This window comes from Carya illinoinensis, chromosome 16 (genome assembly GCF_018687715.1).
Source record: "Carya illinoinensis cultivar Pawnee chromosome 16, C.illinoinensisPawnee_v1, whole genome shotgun sequence".
NCBI lineage: Eukaryota > Viridiplantae > Streptophyta > Magnoliopsida > Fagales > Juglandaceae > Carya > Carya illinoinensis.
The window spans coordinates 8844096-8861848 of record NC_056767.1 but is presented as its reverse complement, the minus strand read 5'-3'; positions in this window follow the sequence as shown (position 1 = coordinate 8861848).

Sequence of the window (17753 nt, the reverse complement as noted above, 5' to 3'; positions counted from 1 at the left end):
CTAAGGATAATTACTGATGGTGGGTTTATGTATGAGAGAAGGAAGAATCCTTTTAGATTTGAAGTCATGTGGGTGGGAGAAGAAAGATGTGCACAAATCATTGAAGAGTCCTGGAAGGAAGGGTCAATTAGGAGTAATATGGGGGAGGTAATGAAGATGATACAATGTTGTAGAGAGAAACTCGATATTTGGAACATAAATACCTTTGGAAATGTTCGGAACCAATTGAATAAAGCAAGAATGAGTTTAGAATAGATGCAAGAAGTAGAGCCAACTTGTGTAGAGATTGCTAATAATAATTCTACTTGGGAAAAAGTTCAGTTCTAGCCGACGAAATAATGTGGAAGTAAAGGTTGAAGGCTCTATGATTGAAGGAAGGGGATCATAACTCAAAGTTTTTCCATTCTAAAACTGCCTATAAAAGGAAAACGAACCTCATTTGGAAGCTAAAAAATGAGAGAGGTGAATGGCAAGACGGGTAACAAAGAGACAGCCTAGTAGTGGATTACCAAGCTCTTTTTAGAGCTTCTGATCAGAGGGGCTCTTTGGATGTTTTGGAAGGTATAGAGAGGAAGGTATCTAGTGGCATGAATGAGGAGCTCATGAAGGCATATATAGCTGAAGAAGTAACACAAGCATTGAAACAAATGCACCCTGTAAAAGCCCTTAGACCTGATGGAATGGCTCCTATCTTTTTTAAAACAATACTGGCATATCATTGGAAAACTTGTCACTATTTCTGTGCTTTAAGCTCTTAATATAGGTTTGTTTCCTAATGATGTAAACCATACTCTAATTTCTCTAATTTCAAAGAAAAAATCATTTTAGATGGTTGTTGATTATCATCCCATTAGTTTATGCAATGTTACTTATAAACTTAAGTAGAAAGTAATTGCAAATAGATTGAAAAATATGCTTCATTGAATTATTTTTAATTCTCAATGTGCGTTTGTACATGAGAGACTAATAGCCGATAATGTCCTTGTTGCATATGAATTAATATATTACTTGAGGTAGAAAAGAATGGGAAAGACAAGATATATGTCTTTGACATGAAATATGAGTAAGGCTTATGTAGACTTGTCCACTTGATTATGAGATGTGTTCAATCTCTTTCATTTTCTATGCTGAACAATAGGGTGCCAAGTGGTCTTATCATTCCTAGTAGAAGATTGAGGCAAGGGGATCCACTATCCCCTTACCTATTCCTATTGTGCACTGAGGGGCTTATTAGCCTGCTGCAAGAATCTGAAAGGACTAGAGCAATATTGGGTCTTAGAATCTGCAAAGGAACACCTAGAATAAATTAACTTCTTTTGCCGATGATAGTGTTATTTTTTGTAAGGCAGATGCTACTACAAAAAGAAATATTCAAACTTTGCTGTGTCAGTATGAGCTTGCATCTGGATAGAAAATAAACAAAGGAAAAATTGCTATGGTCTTTAGCAGGAATCTAACAGAAGAAATTCAAAGAGATATTAAGTCAATGTGGGGTGCAAACTGTATCCAAAGTTATGAAAAATATCTAGGCTTACCTTATGTAGTTGGTCGATCAAAGTCAAAAGCCTTTGCTGAGATTAAACATAGAGTTTAGCAAAAGCTTTCAAGTTGGAAGGAACAACTGTTATCCCAAGGAGTAAGGGAGATACTTACTAAAGCAGTGGTACTTTCTATTCCTACCTATGCAATAAGTTGTTTTAAACTACCAAGTAGATTTTGCAATGAAATGGAGAGTATGATGTCGAGGTTTTGGTGGGTGAAAGAAATGAGAGAAGAGTGCATTGAATTAGTTGGGAACATATGTGTTAGTCTAAATTCGGAGGAGGAATGGGTTTTAAAGATCTGAATGTTTTTAACATGGCTTTATTGGCTAAACAAGGATGAAGAATCTTGCAAAATGAAGGTACCCTGCTACATTCATAAACTTTATAAAGCAAAATATTTTCCAAAAGTCAATTTTCTTGAGTCAAAGTTGGCTACAAACCCCTCATATAGGTGGAGAAGAATTTGGGAAGCGAAAGAGTTGTTACTCCAAGGATGTATATGGAGAGTAGGTGATGGGAAATCAAAGAAAATCTAGACAGATGCATCGTTTCCTAGATATAAGGCCATACAGATGGAAATAGTGGGATAGGGGTAGAGAATAAGGAAGATACTGGGGATAATCTCATTGATCAAGATACTACGGGGTGGAAGGTTGAATAAGTTAGAGCTCTATTCAATCTAATTATAGCTGCTGATATATTGAAGATAATTCTTTGTCCAACTCAAAATGAAGACCAATGGATATGGACACTGGAAAGGAATGGCAATTTTAGTGTTTGAAGTGCTTACAGATTGAAAAACTTAGAGGCAACCATGGGGAAAGCCCAAGAGTTCAGAGCTAATCTCAACTGTTCTATAGAGGATAAAAGTTCCTAATAAAATTAAGATATTTGCATGGCGAGCTTGTAAAGAAGGTCTACACATTCAATCTAATTTTAGGAAAAGGAATGTCGTGGTTGATAATGAATGTTGGTTTTCCAAGTCCTGTCTGGAGGATACTCAAGTACATGCATGCTTCAATACTCTGTCCTGATATTCAAGAGATGTGGAACAAATATATACCTGCAATGAAGCACATTGGGAGGGATATGAACTTAATGACTATTGTACTGTATGTGTTGGAGAAGGGTAATATAAATGACCTGACATCCGTTTTCCTAATAGCTAGGGGCTTTTGGTTTAAAAGAAACAAGATGCAAGCTAAAAAAACTCTTATTGATCCAATTAGTGTCATTGACCATCCATTATCTTTGCAGAAATTGAACAAGGAGCTGACATCCTTACCAATTCCAAAATCCAAGAACGTTTGCTGCTAGAATGCCCCTCCAACTAGCTACCTCAAATTGAACGTGGATGGAACAATTTTTTTTTACATACATAAGGTTGGTGTAGGTTTGGTACTCGGAGATGAGAATGGAGACTTGGTGATGGTTGCTAGCAAAGTGGGGAGAATGATGTGCATGATCTAGAAACTATTGAGGTTCTCACTATGTATCGTGCATGGCTTACAACTATGTGCTCTTTGGGGATTCTCAAAACTAATTCTTGAAAGTAATTGTTTGTTAATGGCTAAGGAGCTCCAAGAAGATACACATTTTCAGCTATTGGGAACTAGCTAAAAGGAGCACAAGGTATGCTAGAACCATTTGTCGAGTATAAAACTCAACATGTACATTGTATGAAAAATGAGGTAGCTCATACGCTTGCCTGTTTTGCTTGGAATGTTGAGAATATTGAAATGTGGTGGGCTGATGTTCCAATGTTTGTTTCTCAAGCCGTTTGGCCTAACAAGAATAGTTTGTCATGTTTGTTATAACCTTATTAATGAATAGTTTGTTATAAATAAAAACTTGTAATTACCATTTTTATGCAATTTGTTAAATCATCATGATCACCCTCCACACATAATTTGTTGGCGATCAAATCCATCAAAAGCATGATAGACTAGGACTAATATTTAATCAGTACTAGACACAGGTCCATAAACGAAAACCCACATAGAATTAAGCATGCTTGGCATTTGAGTATGCTAACACACAGAAGCTAGCATTGCTTATTCATACATTAAAAAAACAAAACGCATACAAGCATGCACGACACCTTGCACACTAGGAGTTGGTCGCCTTTTGGTTTAAGGTATAACAAGTTATCGGACACGGTACTAAATATGGATTGGCTATCAATTAGTAGGGGATATGTATCCATGTTTCTTCGCATACTGGATGAGGACTTTAAGCTACTCTCCACTAGGGGTGGGCAGCAGAGCCCCGGAATCCGCTGCCCCGCCCAGTTCGCCCCGTCCCCGCATAGGGCGGGGCGGAGCGTCCGCACCGTTAAGGCCTGGGCAGGCCCCCCCCAGCGGAGGCAGGGGATGGAAACGGACTCCCCCCGGTCCGTTTTTCCCCCGCCCCGCACCGGTTATATATATATATATAATATAATATATTAGAAACAACGACGTTTTGTAGTTGACAAAACGACGCCGTTTCATCTTAGGGGTTTTATTATTAACCCACTAAATGAAACAGACCGTTTTGTCCACCACAAAACGGCGCCGTTTCATTAAAGGGTTAAACACCCCCTATCCCCCCCCCCCGGTCCCCTCCCCTCCCCTCCCCTCTTGAGTCCCCCTTCGACCTTCACACTCGCACGAAACGCACTCCAGTCGACGCCCCCATGTTCCCTCCTCCCTCTCGCAACCAATCCGTTCGCCGCACGCCGTATTCCCTCCTCCCTCTCTCTCGCACGAAGCCGGACGCACGCCGCACGGTAAATTTTCTCCCCCTCTTTTGATTTTCTCCGTTGATTTGTAATTTTTTTTTATTTTTTTTGAGTTTTGATCGGAGATTGGAGGAAGGATGGGATTGAATCGGATATGGAGGATTGGATTTGGTTGTTGTGTGCTGTGGATTCGTGTGATTGTGTGATTGTTTCGGATTGGTATTTGTTTGGATTCATTGGATTGTTTTTATTTTTTGTAAATTTCATTGAAACCCTAACCACTAAATTGATTTAGGGGTTAGGGTTTCGGATTGAGACCCTAAATTAAATTAGGGTTCCAATCCGAAACCCTAATTTGATTTATGGGTTTCATTGATTGAAACCCCTAAATTAAACAGCACGTATTGCTTGATTAGTTAATCCAAAGCCCACAAATTTTGATTTGATTTTATTTTATTTAAAGAAAGTATAGTAATTCAGATTTTATTAACCATAAAAAATAGTTAATAAATGTTGTTTTCCACATTAGATGTTTTTTTTTTTATTTTTTTTTATTTTTTTATTTTTTTTATTTTTATTTTTATTTTTATTTATCTCTGATCATATTTGCTATATAATACATTCTAAAGAATTGCATTAAGGTGATTAACACATAATCTATATCTCTGAGATCTTTGGATAGATTTTGTCTCTTCTAAAAGATAATTATGAAACACGAGATGCCACAAGTAAGCAATAACAGGGAACAAAGAAAAAGAAGTAGAAAAATTCAACTCCTCTTTCAACAAAGATTAAGTAGCCATGATAAAAGATATGACTATGCATGTTATTCAATGAGCCTATCCAGTTTCATTTTTTCTCACCTGCTCTTGCTCTTCTTCTTCTTCTTTTATCCCTTATCCCTTTACACTTTTCACGCCTATGCTTTCCATCTTATCATGATTCTTTATCTAAAAATAGCTGCTGCTGATCTCTTTCTCTGCTCTTTGTTTTTATCCTTGTTTGTGGTGCTGTCGTTGTTGGGTTGGGTGCAACACTTGATTGGATGATTGTTTTTTTTTTTTTTGTAACAATTAAAAACAAAAAGGGACAACTTACTATGTGATATACTCGCAATAGGGTGAATACAACATTACTACTACATCTTAGCTAAATTTCCTCTTTCATGAAAGGCATCTCCTATCTCCTATCTTTCATTTTCTCCAAATATTAATATTTGATGTTGAAATGTTTCAACCCATTTCTTAGAGCAGGGAATAATTGATGCAAAGATTTTTGTTCTCTCTTTTTTTAAAAAATAAAAAATAAAATTGCAGGGGGGGCTCACACTTGTCATGAGCTCACTTCATTTTGTAGGTGCGTTTGTAAGCACCTACCTGTGACACCCAAAGCCATCAACATGCATCTTTCCTATCTCTATCTCTCTTTCTTTTTTTTTTTTTTTTTTACAGCCCACTTCTGAACTTTTATCATTTTTTTTGTTCAAGTACTTAGTGGGAAACAAAGACTTTTAATAAGCATACTCATGCTTGGGTCCCATGTCATCCTCTCTCCTACCTAAAAAAAAACCCAAAAGGGGGAAGCTAAGAAAAGAATAACTAAATTTCAAAGGTTTGGGCACCTAACTTGAATTTCAAAGGTTTAGGGGATAGAAGAGAGAAATTCTTGCATGTTGAAGTTCAAACACTAAATTATTAGGTCTCAGCTATAGAAGAAAAAAAAAAAGAAAAGATTAGCACTATCTTTTCTGCCTATGAACTTTCTCACTCAAGAATTGAATAAAAAAATAGATCTCATTAATATTAAAAAATAATTTGAATTTTATATATATATTTTTTAAAATAGATCTCATTTATATCAATGAGGGGCCTAATTTGATTGTCAGGTTTCGAATTGGAACCCCAATTTGGGGTTCCAATCCGAAACCCAATTATTTTTTTGATGTATTTGGTTTTGTATGCAGTTTGCCCTGATTGTGTTGGATTGCACTTTGAACTTTTTTTTTTTTTTTTTGTTGGAGAATTAGGAATGTCTTCGGATTTCAGTGATAGCTCACCTTCCCCAGCCAACACCCCTACTCCAGAAACTAACCCTACTCCTACCCCTACAACGAGTACACCTTACCCTGCTCTGAAGCCCATACAAGACAAGAAACCTGTATCCATAGTTTGGCAACACTTTACCAAACTAGAGGGTGGTTACCCCAACAACCCACAAGCTAAATGTAATCACTGTGGAAAAATGTATGGATGTCACTATAGGAAACATGGTACATCCCAGCTGAAGGTCCATCTAGAGGAACAATGCAAGAAGAGCCCAATTTTAAAATCCTTAGTAGAGAAGGGTCAATCTAGACTAGATTTTAAAATGGCGAATGGGAGTAGTGGGGCCGGGGGGCCAACATTGAAGGGGTATACGAAGTATAATTCCGATGAGTGTAGAAGGGAGTTAGCTCGTATGGTTGTCATGGACGAGCTGCCTTTTCAGTTTGTAGAGGGTAAAGGATTCCAAAAATTTGTCCAATAGTTGGAACCGAGATTTGTACTTCCTTCTCGTCACACTATGGCAAAAGATATTAAGAAGATGTACCTTTGTGACAAAGATGTTTTGAGGAGCCAATTGGCGGGTTTGGTAGTTTGCCTCACTACCGATACTTGGACTTCTATCCAAAATATGAATTACATGTCGTTGACTGTGCATTTTGTTGATGCTAATTGGGTTCTACACAAAAAGATTATTAAATTTTGTCAAATAACTGATCATAAGGGTGAGACGATTGGGAAGGAAGGCCTTGGAGGCCGCAATAAAGGAGTGGGGGTTGGAAAAGGTTTTGTCTGTGTCAGTTGATAATGCGTCGTCTAATGATGTCACATTGTGATACCTAAATAATTATCTTAAAGATGCAAATAAGACATTCTTGGGTGGTGAATACTTGCATGTTAGATGTGCTGCACATATTTTGAATTTAATTGTGACTGAGGGGTTGAAAGATGTTGATGACTAGGTTGCACGAGTTTGAATGGTTGTGAAGTGGGTGAGATCTTCTCCTTCTAGATTGGAGAAATTCAAAATTGCTGCAAAGGCTGCAGGCATAACATCCAAGAAGGGTCTTTGTACTGATGTTCCTACTAGATGGAACTCAACCTTCTTGATGTTGGAGGCGGCCCAAGAATATAAGGCAGCCTTTCAATTATTGGGTGATGAAGACATCCAATATGTCAAATACTTTGATGAGCACGGGGGATCACGAAAGCCTAATGATGATGATTGGGTGGTATTTTTTACTTTCGTTGATTTTCTTGAATTATTTTATGATGTCACATTGAATATATCTGGTTCTTTATACCCTACATTCCATGGGTTTTGTCAACAAATATGTAGGGTAAAAGACGAATTAGAAGATATGTGTGGTTCCAATGAAAGGATGAGGGGAATGACAGTGACCATGATGTTAAAATATGACAAGTATTGGGGAGATTTGACTAGAATGAATATTTTCTTATATGTGGCTGTTATTCTTGATCCCCGTCTAAAAGTTTCAGGCTTGTTATATGGGTTGGGACTTGTTCACGATCGGGTTGGACTGAAATTATTGGTGAATTGGCCTGAGATACCCTGAAAAAATTGTATGACGAGTTTATGGCAATTAAGGGTGGTACTACATCAAAGACACATACACCGACCCCAACGCCTTCTACAGACACCGTGACTGGGCCTCCTACAAAGAAGAGCAAAATGTCATAGACTAAGACCCTCGCACAGAATCCCACACTAGTCCATCAATCTACGAAGGTCGTTTCTAAGTTAGACAACTATTTGTCAGCGGATATGATCCAAGATGATGATGATCATTTCGATATATTAGGATGGTAGAAGAATGCCTCAAAGAAATATCCCATCATTTCTAAGATTGCCCGCTATATTTTGGCCATCCCTATTAGCACCGTTGCCTCAAAGTCAGCCTTTAGTATCGGAGGTCGTATATTGGATCCTTTCCGTAGTTCATTGTCTCCTACAACTGTAGAGGCATTGATATGCACACAGAGTTGGACGATAGGAAAGGATATTCATGTTTCGGATATTTTAGATTTTAAGGAGACCGATGAGGGTGGTGATCAGTCTGGATTTGTACCACCTGGTAATTGTTTTTTATTTTATTATTTTAATTTATTTATATTCATTTCCATTTCATCGTTATTAATTTTAATATTAATTTTTATAGTAACACATGAGACGTCTAGCACCTCTGCAACATAAAAATGTGCTCAGGCCCGGGCCGCCCCAACTGTCACACCCATTGACTCAAAGACAAGCCACAGCTGACAAGCCTCTTTAGAATATTCAATTTTTAATTATTTGTTCAAATTATGTATTCAATAATTTGTAATGTTGATACAATATCCCCTGGACACTTTTATGTTTGTAATTTTGTAATTGTTTAGCCTTTCAATTTTGTAATAGTTTAGTTATTATTATTAGTTTATTATGTATTAGACTCTTAGACTAGTAACTTTTATTAGCCATAAAATCAATTACTATTCATAACACTTTTTTTTTTTTAATCTGGTTTTTAAATTTTTTTTCCTTTTTACTTATAATTTTATAGGCTGAAAAATGAAAATGGCCTACAAGCTTTTTTTGGGCAAAAAATACATACTTATGGGCCATTTTGGCCCATTGCTAAGGTTTCTTGGCTCAAAATGGCCTAGAAATTACTTTTGGGCCTTTTTCGACCCAGAAAATGCTCCTGAGCCCAAGGCCTAGAAGGGGGGTGCGGGGGGCGGACAGATTTCCCCCCCACCCCGTACCCCGTCATGCGGGACGGGGTACCCCACCCCTACACACCGGGGGCAGGGGACGGTGGAGATTTACCCCATCCGCCCCATGCGGGGGAGGGGAGCGGCGGGGGGGGGGGGGGGGGGGGGGGGTCTACCCCGCACCGTATGGTGCGGGTAGCACTCCTAGTCTCCACTGATCAATCCATCTCCATCAGCATCAACATGGCGAAGCGCACGTTGGGCTCTCCAACCGGGCAGACGAGCACTGAGGGATTGGAAGACAGCCTTTAGCTCTTCCAAGCTCAGACCACCATCGTTGTTAACAACGTATTTTTTAAGAATAGCAAGTAACTGCTCCTCATTTAGAGGTCCTCTGGACACATGACGACCCATGTTATTACAAAAAGGACTCGAGCAATGGCCGGGAGTTGGGTGGCAAAGGCTAATAGATTTATAGACTTTCTTTTGGTACGATTTCAAAGAACACTAGCATGGGGTTTTTATGGGCTTTCTAGATATATATGGTTATCGACCATTCGAGCACATAATTTTTACTATTATGGTGAGGCATGCAATATATTCCAACTTATCTTGACATGCAATTCTGTATTGGAAATGTCGATGTCCATCAAATCATGATTAGATGATAGATGCTATAACCCTCTTCAACCAAGAAAATAAAAATATAAACTAATTTTACAACCATAGAATGTCCACGTGCAAGAATTGAAACAGAGATATATCGGAGATACAACCACCACAATTTTTTAGGAATATATGACATATAACTCAATACAACTAGTGAAATAGGGTTTAGAGCATGCTCAATAGATTATTTAAACATAAAAAAACATCTTTAAATAGCTAATAGGACATAAAAAACCATCACATTGGATTAGTCAAATCCTAGCTATAGTAAATCTAAAACTAAAACCAAATTTGGTAGGTACAGTAGACAAATCAAATGCTTATAATTTTTTTAATAATTATGATATTCCGTATTTTTGTGTATTTTAATTAATTAATCATTTTATTTATTAGGATTATGGGCTTTCTTGTTTTAAATTTTGGATGATTTACGTAGTATTGTTTTACGACATCTAGCTGTGAAATTTAATTTAATATGTTTCTTGTTATTAAATATTGTTCATTATTAAAATTATTTTTTATTCTAAATTATTTTATTGTTGAATTTTATTATTTTATTTTATTTAGTTACTTTGTTTAAATTATTTTATTTAAATTGCCATTTTGAAATCCTTTTCGTTGGATCAGTACTTTTGAGATCTCGAGTTGAAAAGACTGAATCTCATTTCTTTCACTGCCTTTACTTTTTCTCTTTTTCTTTTCATTTCTTCCTCTTTTTCTCTTTCTTCCCCTCTCCCTTTAGCCCATGCACTCCCCCTTCCCCAAACCTGTTTCCCTCTCTCAGCTCAACCAACCTTACTGCCGGCCACCCAGCTTCGCTGACCACCACCACCGGCTTCCCTCTCGTCGGCGACCTTTCCCTGACCACCGATCTCCTCCCTCGCAGCCTCTCCCTCTCTCTCATTGCAGCACACCCAACCTATAGCCCCTCCCCCTGATCTCCTTCTCCTTCATGCTCCATCGCAATGCCGCCATAGCCCTGGCCCTCTCAGCATGCCAGCGACCCTTCCCTCCACCAGGCTCAACCACCATAGCTCTCCTCTTTCCCTTTATTTCCTGAAATGCCCCTCTCTCTCTCTTGGCTTCTTTCCTCTCTGCACCTCCCAGCATTGTCGTGGCTTAGTCCCATGCCACCAGTGGCAGCCCCCTTCACTAGTGAAGCCCCCAGCCATCGGAATAGCCCCTTACGGTAGCCCTTTTCCCCCACACGAGCACAACCCGAAATGGGTTTCCCCCTCTTTGCACAGCCAGATCAGCCGCCCACGCCGCAATCCACAACCTCCAGCCACCACCACCAACTCCACTAGCCTCTCTTAGATCCTCCTTGCTCAGCCCAAACTTCCCCTAGCTTACCTCTCCATTTTCCATTTTGAAACACACTGGAAAACATTATCTGCCACTGCTTTGCCACCTTTGACATGACCTTTGATCTTCCAGAGTTGCCTTTCGTCATTGTAAGTAATTTTTTAAAAAATTTAATGAGATTTAAATATATTTTTACGATAACATTTTTTTACAGTTTGTTTGGTTGTGTTGGGTCTTGGGTCCGAGGAGTTTGGATTTTTGCTTGGATTTGGAGGATGGGTTGAATTATGGAGTTGGGTTGTGTTAGAGTATTTTCTTTTTTTTGGTTGATTTTTGTGTCATGTCATCTATTGCACTATTGCATGCATTTTCTTGTGTATTGAATGAAAACTTGGTTTTCATGTGAAATGATTTTTTAGTGTGTGCGTATTATAACCCCAAGCCGAGATGGGGCATTATCTCGATAAAGTTCGTTTGGTCAATTGAGAGCATAATATACTGAGTGACATCTCCTGGGTTGTCGTTGGGCAACAACGAGATCGGACGAGATGGTAATGCTCTCGTGCAAACTTTGTGGCCCTTTTGTTGGAGGGGGTTAGATGATGCTTAGCCACAAATGCGCTTGGCACGGAACTGGAGATCGCTGGTTACAAAGTCACATGCACGGTTGTTACCTGTGATGTAACAAAAGGAGGCAGGGTGTGTAGACGGTCCCTCTAGGAGATCATCATGTATACAGGATTATTAGATAATGTGCCATTTTTTAGAAAAATGTCAGGTTCTTGATAAATGGATATGTGGACCATTTTATGAAAAAATTATGGTTTTAAACTCGGGTTGTTTTCTAGGAAAATTGCAGTTATTTTAATGGAATGGTTTTGAGCCAAATGGAAATTTTGGCGTGTGTTGGCAAAATATTCATTTTCGGTAAAAATGATATTTTGGGTCTCATGTATATTTCTGCATATGCATGCATATACGTTGGTTGCATTAATGTATTTTTATCTCGTGGGTTATTTGGTTGGTGACTTACTAAGATTCACAATTTCACGCGGTATTTGAATCATACGGTTATTTTTTATGAAATTGTAGATTTTGATGTATATGAGGACGTTGAGGCTGAGGAATCGGCTCCACCAGAGAAGTGACTTGGGGTCGCTTTCTCGTATTTTGGGATTTGTTTCACTCGTTTGTTGTGTTTGAATTATATTTTTATCAGATTACTGTATAAATTTTAAAGGCATTTTATTTTGGGAGACTTGTATTTAAAATTTTGGTATTTAGTCTACTAAATTTAATTTATCCATTGTGACTTTTGTTGTATACTTTTTGCATGTACACATAGTTGGCGCTCATCGTTGGGGTATGTGACCCGTGTTGTCATAATCTCGACGTCACGATTCCCATGTTTCCATACATGGGAGTCAGGTGTGTCACAATAAAACACTCTCTCTTCTCTCCATCTACATCCACAAGCTACCGTTATTTTTTGTAACAATTTTGAATCAACGCACACCAAAGTATAAAAAAAAAGAAAAAAAATGTAAGTAGATTCAATGCAAACCAGAGTAAAAATAGCATTAAATGTGTTTAATCAGATATTTATGGTTAGCATTATATAACTATTGAAAATATGATTTTTAACCAATAATTTAATTACAATATAATTACTAATTAACATATAATAGTTAGAATGGTAAAATATGATAATATAAAATAAATTCATAATAAAAACAAATAAATATTTTTTTTAATTATTAATTACTCATTACTATATAATGAATAAATAGATAATACAATATAAAAATTTGATGTGAATGGTTAAAATTAAATTTATTTTATATTATTTTATTATTAAAAAAAATATCTATTCCAATGTAAAACCTTCTATAAATCAAATAGATAAAAGATAAATTTATCTCACATTTATGAAAAATATCCTTTACACCTAAGTCTTTAAAGATGCTAAAATATCCTTTACGCCTGAGAGTACTAGTAATGACTTATTTATCTTCATCTCTATCTTCAAATTTGAATAAACTGTTCTTAAAATCGTATGCATTGGTTTATGCATATGGAAATTATATCTAGCTATGAACAGCCATTCTTTATTTTTGAAGATGTCATTTTTCTTCTTCAAATATTATTTTTATTATTTTTTTCTCTCTCTATCATGGTTCTCTCTTCTCTCTTCAACACCCATTTCAGAAACTCCTATCTCTTGTTGCTCTTTCTTCTCTCTTTGTTCCTTCTAACAGTGTCAGTAGTTTCTGCCGATGAAGGTAAGCTTCTTTTCTTCCTATAATCCCTTACATTTGTCAAATCTTAGATGAATTGAGGTTCTGATTTGTGACGAAAGAATTGAAGATGAAAGCAGAACTATTGAGATGAAAAAAATGCTTTTAATGAATTAATTATTACAAAGTACTTCAACTATTTATACAAGGCAAAATAGGAAATAATAGACTAACTATTTTAACTAATTTTTCTTCCCCTCTTCCAATACACGTGTAGCTTTAGATTTTAATTCCATTTGTTCAATTCTTGAGACTATATTCCAACAACATTGGTTTTTCTTTTTTTTTGTTCTTGGTATGCCGTTTTCTCCGTATCTTTCTCGTTGCATCTCACATTTTTGAGTAAATGCCTGCTAGTAATCTTCCTTCTCTTCTGAGTAGTTTATCTGAATATTACATATTGAAGCTGAACAAGTTTTTTTCTTGACCTTTAATCATCGACAAGTTGTCGTGAGTGATTTCTGTGGTTTATTTTATAGGAAAAAAAATTTAATATTTTATTATTATTTAGTTAAAAAATATATAAACTAATTTAGAATTTTTTTTTCAAAAGCAAAATTAATTTTTAAAAAATACAATTTTATATGCGAAATCATTGCCACTGCTCTAAAGTGTAGAGACGCCGTAACTAGACCTATATCCATAGGACAATAATCTTTAGCTTTTTGTCAAGCGGCTTTTCATGCTCGCATAAAGAATCAGCAAATGATTGATGCGACGGACGACAAGTTGTTAGGATATGATACTCTCATCGAATGGAAAAGACGTCGTGATATTAATATAAATGTCATGTCAAATCACTGAGACTAAATTGTTAAGCTTACGTGGCCAAAGTATTTACTACAAAAAAAAATACTTATCAGCAATCGGTTATAATTTTTCATAAAAATAATTATTTTTATATTAAAATAATATATTTTTCCAAAAATAATAATTTTTATCATAAAATAATTCTTTATAAATATATATATATATTTAAAATAACCCATTCTTTTAACTGTACATAAACACTACAATTAATAAAACTAATAATCACTTCATAAAACACGACTACCAACCCCTATACAATCTACAGCTAGCATCTAGCTAGCATGTGGTGTGATCTCATGAAACATATCTATTTTCCTTCTAAATAACAACAAAGCTGCGAATATTATACTGGAAAAAGAATATTTCACATCAAATTAATCTCTATCCTATAAAATTTTCGATCATTTTTTGTGGTCGAATAATTCATAATGGAGTTAGGAATCGCCTTTTTCATAATAGATTTAATATCATCTAATTTTTGGATGCGTTTGTTATTTACGAATCAAAGTAATACTTATCTCAAAAACTTAAAATAATAAACTCATAATAAAAAGATAAAAAATTAGGAAAATAAAAAAGATATCAGTTAGGAAATGAAATAAAAGAGTCTTCATAAAACGAATATTATGATCATGAATTGAGATATATCTTTTGCATCTGAAATTCTCCTAATGTCCTTATAGTAATACAAAGATCAGTCAATTTATTCAATAAATTAGTTAGTTGACAGTCATACAATTATTTAATAATAAAATAATATTTACATAAAATAAATTAATTGCATGATACCAATCTTGGTGTTGTAGGTAAACCCTTTAAAGTTTTAAACAATTCTTTAGAGGTAAAACTTTATAAAGTAATCAAATTCAGAAAAATCAATTTTATTATTTGAAAATTCATCACAAGTAAGTTTCAATTACAAAATCTTTGTCCATTAACACTCTTACTTGACCAGAGAAACGACCCGTTTGTCTCTACTGTAATAGTAGTTAGAACCTATGACAATTTTTAAATATTGACTTTTCTCCTAAAACTCCAGTGGTTGAATCACAGTCACTCAATCTCTAACACGGAAAACGATCACACTTTTTGAAAAATACAACAAGAAAATTCTCAATGAATATTTCTCACCAAAATAAGCACAGAAAAGTGCTCTAAAAAATCTCCATAATTGAATCTTTACAGATCATAACTAGTAGGATAATTTAAATATATTTATGGAAGCAGTATCCAAGTCATAATGAAATTCTGCTAATAGAGTATTTTGACGGTTTGCTGACGCCTGATACTTATCTTCTTAGTAGTGACAATTTCACATTTAAACTCTTCTCTATATAAGATCTATCTCTTGGAACTCGACTTCTACACTTTTGACTTATCTAAAACTCTTTCTAACAACTTCTAGATAAAATCAAAACAACTTTAGATAAATTCAAAATGTTTTACATTCATCTAAAATACCAAACACAACAAGATAAAGTCTATTACCTTAGTCGCGTACTCCTATCCAAACTAATCGTAATAGTTACCTAGTCCTAGCCAACCTCTTGCATCTACAATTTTCCCATTTGGCAAATTGGTGAAAAAATAAGCTTTGATGAATATAGTATAGACCTATCAAAACAAAGCTAGCAGACCAAGAAACCGAGTAAAATATACAAGACAATAATTATGAAACAAAAATATTGACGTAGAGTATTGACTAAGATTAGTTTCATTAGCATGACAAGTTTAAAAATAATCTAAGTCCAACAATATTCTAGTCCACCATTAAAACATGTTCAGAAAAAATAAACTTAAATGAAATCAACCACAGAGTAAAAGCTTTTAGAGTAATTTTGCAAACCAACTTAAAATTAAAAATTTAGTTCTCCCCCTCAATATTAAATTATCTTAAACAAAATAGCAAGAGATTCATTCAACTCCCCCTCAGCAATACACTTACTCCAACTCATCCTAAATTTCACAATACCAAAAAATTAATCTACTCCCCCTCAATCTGCTCCCCATTAATATGCTCCTTCAATGCTCCTCTAACTCTCCCTTTTTGTCACTAATTTGATAAGGCTTAAACCTCCTCGTCATCAGAATTAGACCAATGTTGACAACCATGTGGGAATATGAGAATAAAACTCTTGAGAAGACCCTCCCACAACTATGAAGAATCTCAACTCTACAATGCAATGGGAGTAAAGTGATGAATGATTATGAATGTATGTAAACAAGTTGAAAAGTGCATGAGAAAATTTGGCTAAGACAAAAAATCAAATACTTGGTTAGCATAGCATGAAAACTAAAGTGTAAAAGCCATGAACCCACCAAAAATCCCTACTAAATACATCAACAGCACAAGCCCAATCACAATCTACACAAATCACAACCCAAATATCAAGCAGCCAAGTCTTAAATCACAAATCAAAGCAAATGTCAAAAGTCCCCAAATATTGATGTGCTCCAAGCCCTAGAAGTTAAAAGAAGAGGAAATAGATGAGGAGAACACGTACCTTGACTTAGATTTGAAGAGGTGAAAAAATCTGTGCGAGTTGTTAGGACCCAAGTGCTCTAGAACACTGGTGGTGTGGGTAGAGGTGTTTGACCAGGGCACGAAGATGTGATATTGCTGTGGGTGAGGTGTTATGCACATGCAGAAAATTCCAGATGCCAAAAACATGAGAAATAAAAAACGATCACAAAAATAAAAGATAAATAAAATGACATATAGGTTGACCCACACTCTCAAAAAGTTTTTTAATCAACTTAATTCTCTTGAAGCCAAATCACTTGCCTAAATGTACCAAATGTCCAAACACAATGTACCAATCACACAACAAACCTTGAAAAATGTTCATACTCTATTATTTAAAATGAAGAGCCAAAAAAATAAGTGTGGACACACCACAAATTCATCATGGCAAAAGTCTACGTGGGTGTGTGAGTGAGGCAGCTTACCACAATGATCCATTTTTCTTATCTATATTTTTCCTTTTTTGACACATAGATACCCCCAAATGAGTCATCTTTTACCTTAAAAGGCAAACTTTATGCTAGGGTGTGACGCTCTCAACCTCCGCTTAGGATGGAATGGAGATTTAGAGCATTGAAACATGCAATATTAGGTTACATACTCCTGTTCATGATAGATATTATGCAATGCACCCTATAAGTTCAAGCCAAATAGTAGCATAATCTTAGTATAACTAATCATCATAAAAAGTATCTAAAACTAGATCAATTGCTTCATGTGTTCTAGTGTAACGCCCGTGCTTGTGGTGGGTCCTTTAGAAAATGATTTTAAGAAAAATGACGAGAATTATTACTCATTTAATACTTTTTCCTTTCATGCCAGGATATGAAAGACTCTATATTTATAAAATAAAACGTGTTTCTTAATTTAAGGAGAGTTCAATGGAAAAAATTAAATTTTATATTTAAAAGTCTTTCGCACAAAACATTTTGGCTAGGCTTTCGTGCTCTTCCTCTTGGGCCGTGTCCGTCCTGACGCATATCATTCATCTTGTCCTTAGGAGGGCACACATAAAAACTAAAATGAGTCGAAAATTCGTAAGCATTACTTCATACATTTAAAATATAATAACATAGGTTTTACATAAGACATTCGTTCATTTAAAACATTTCAAGGCGGGGTTTT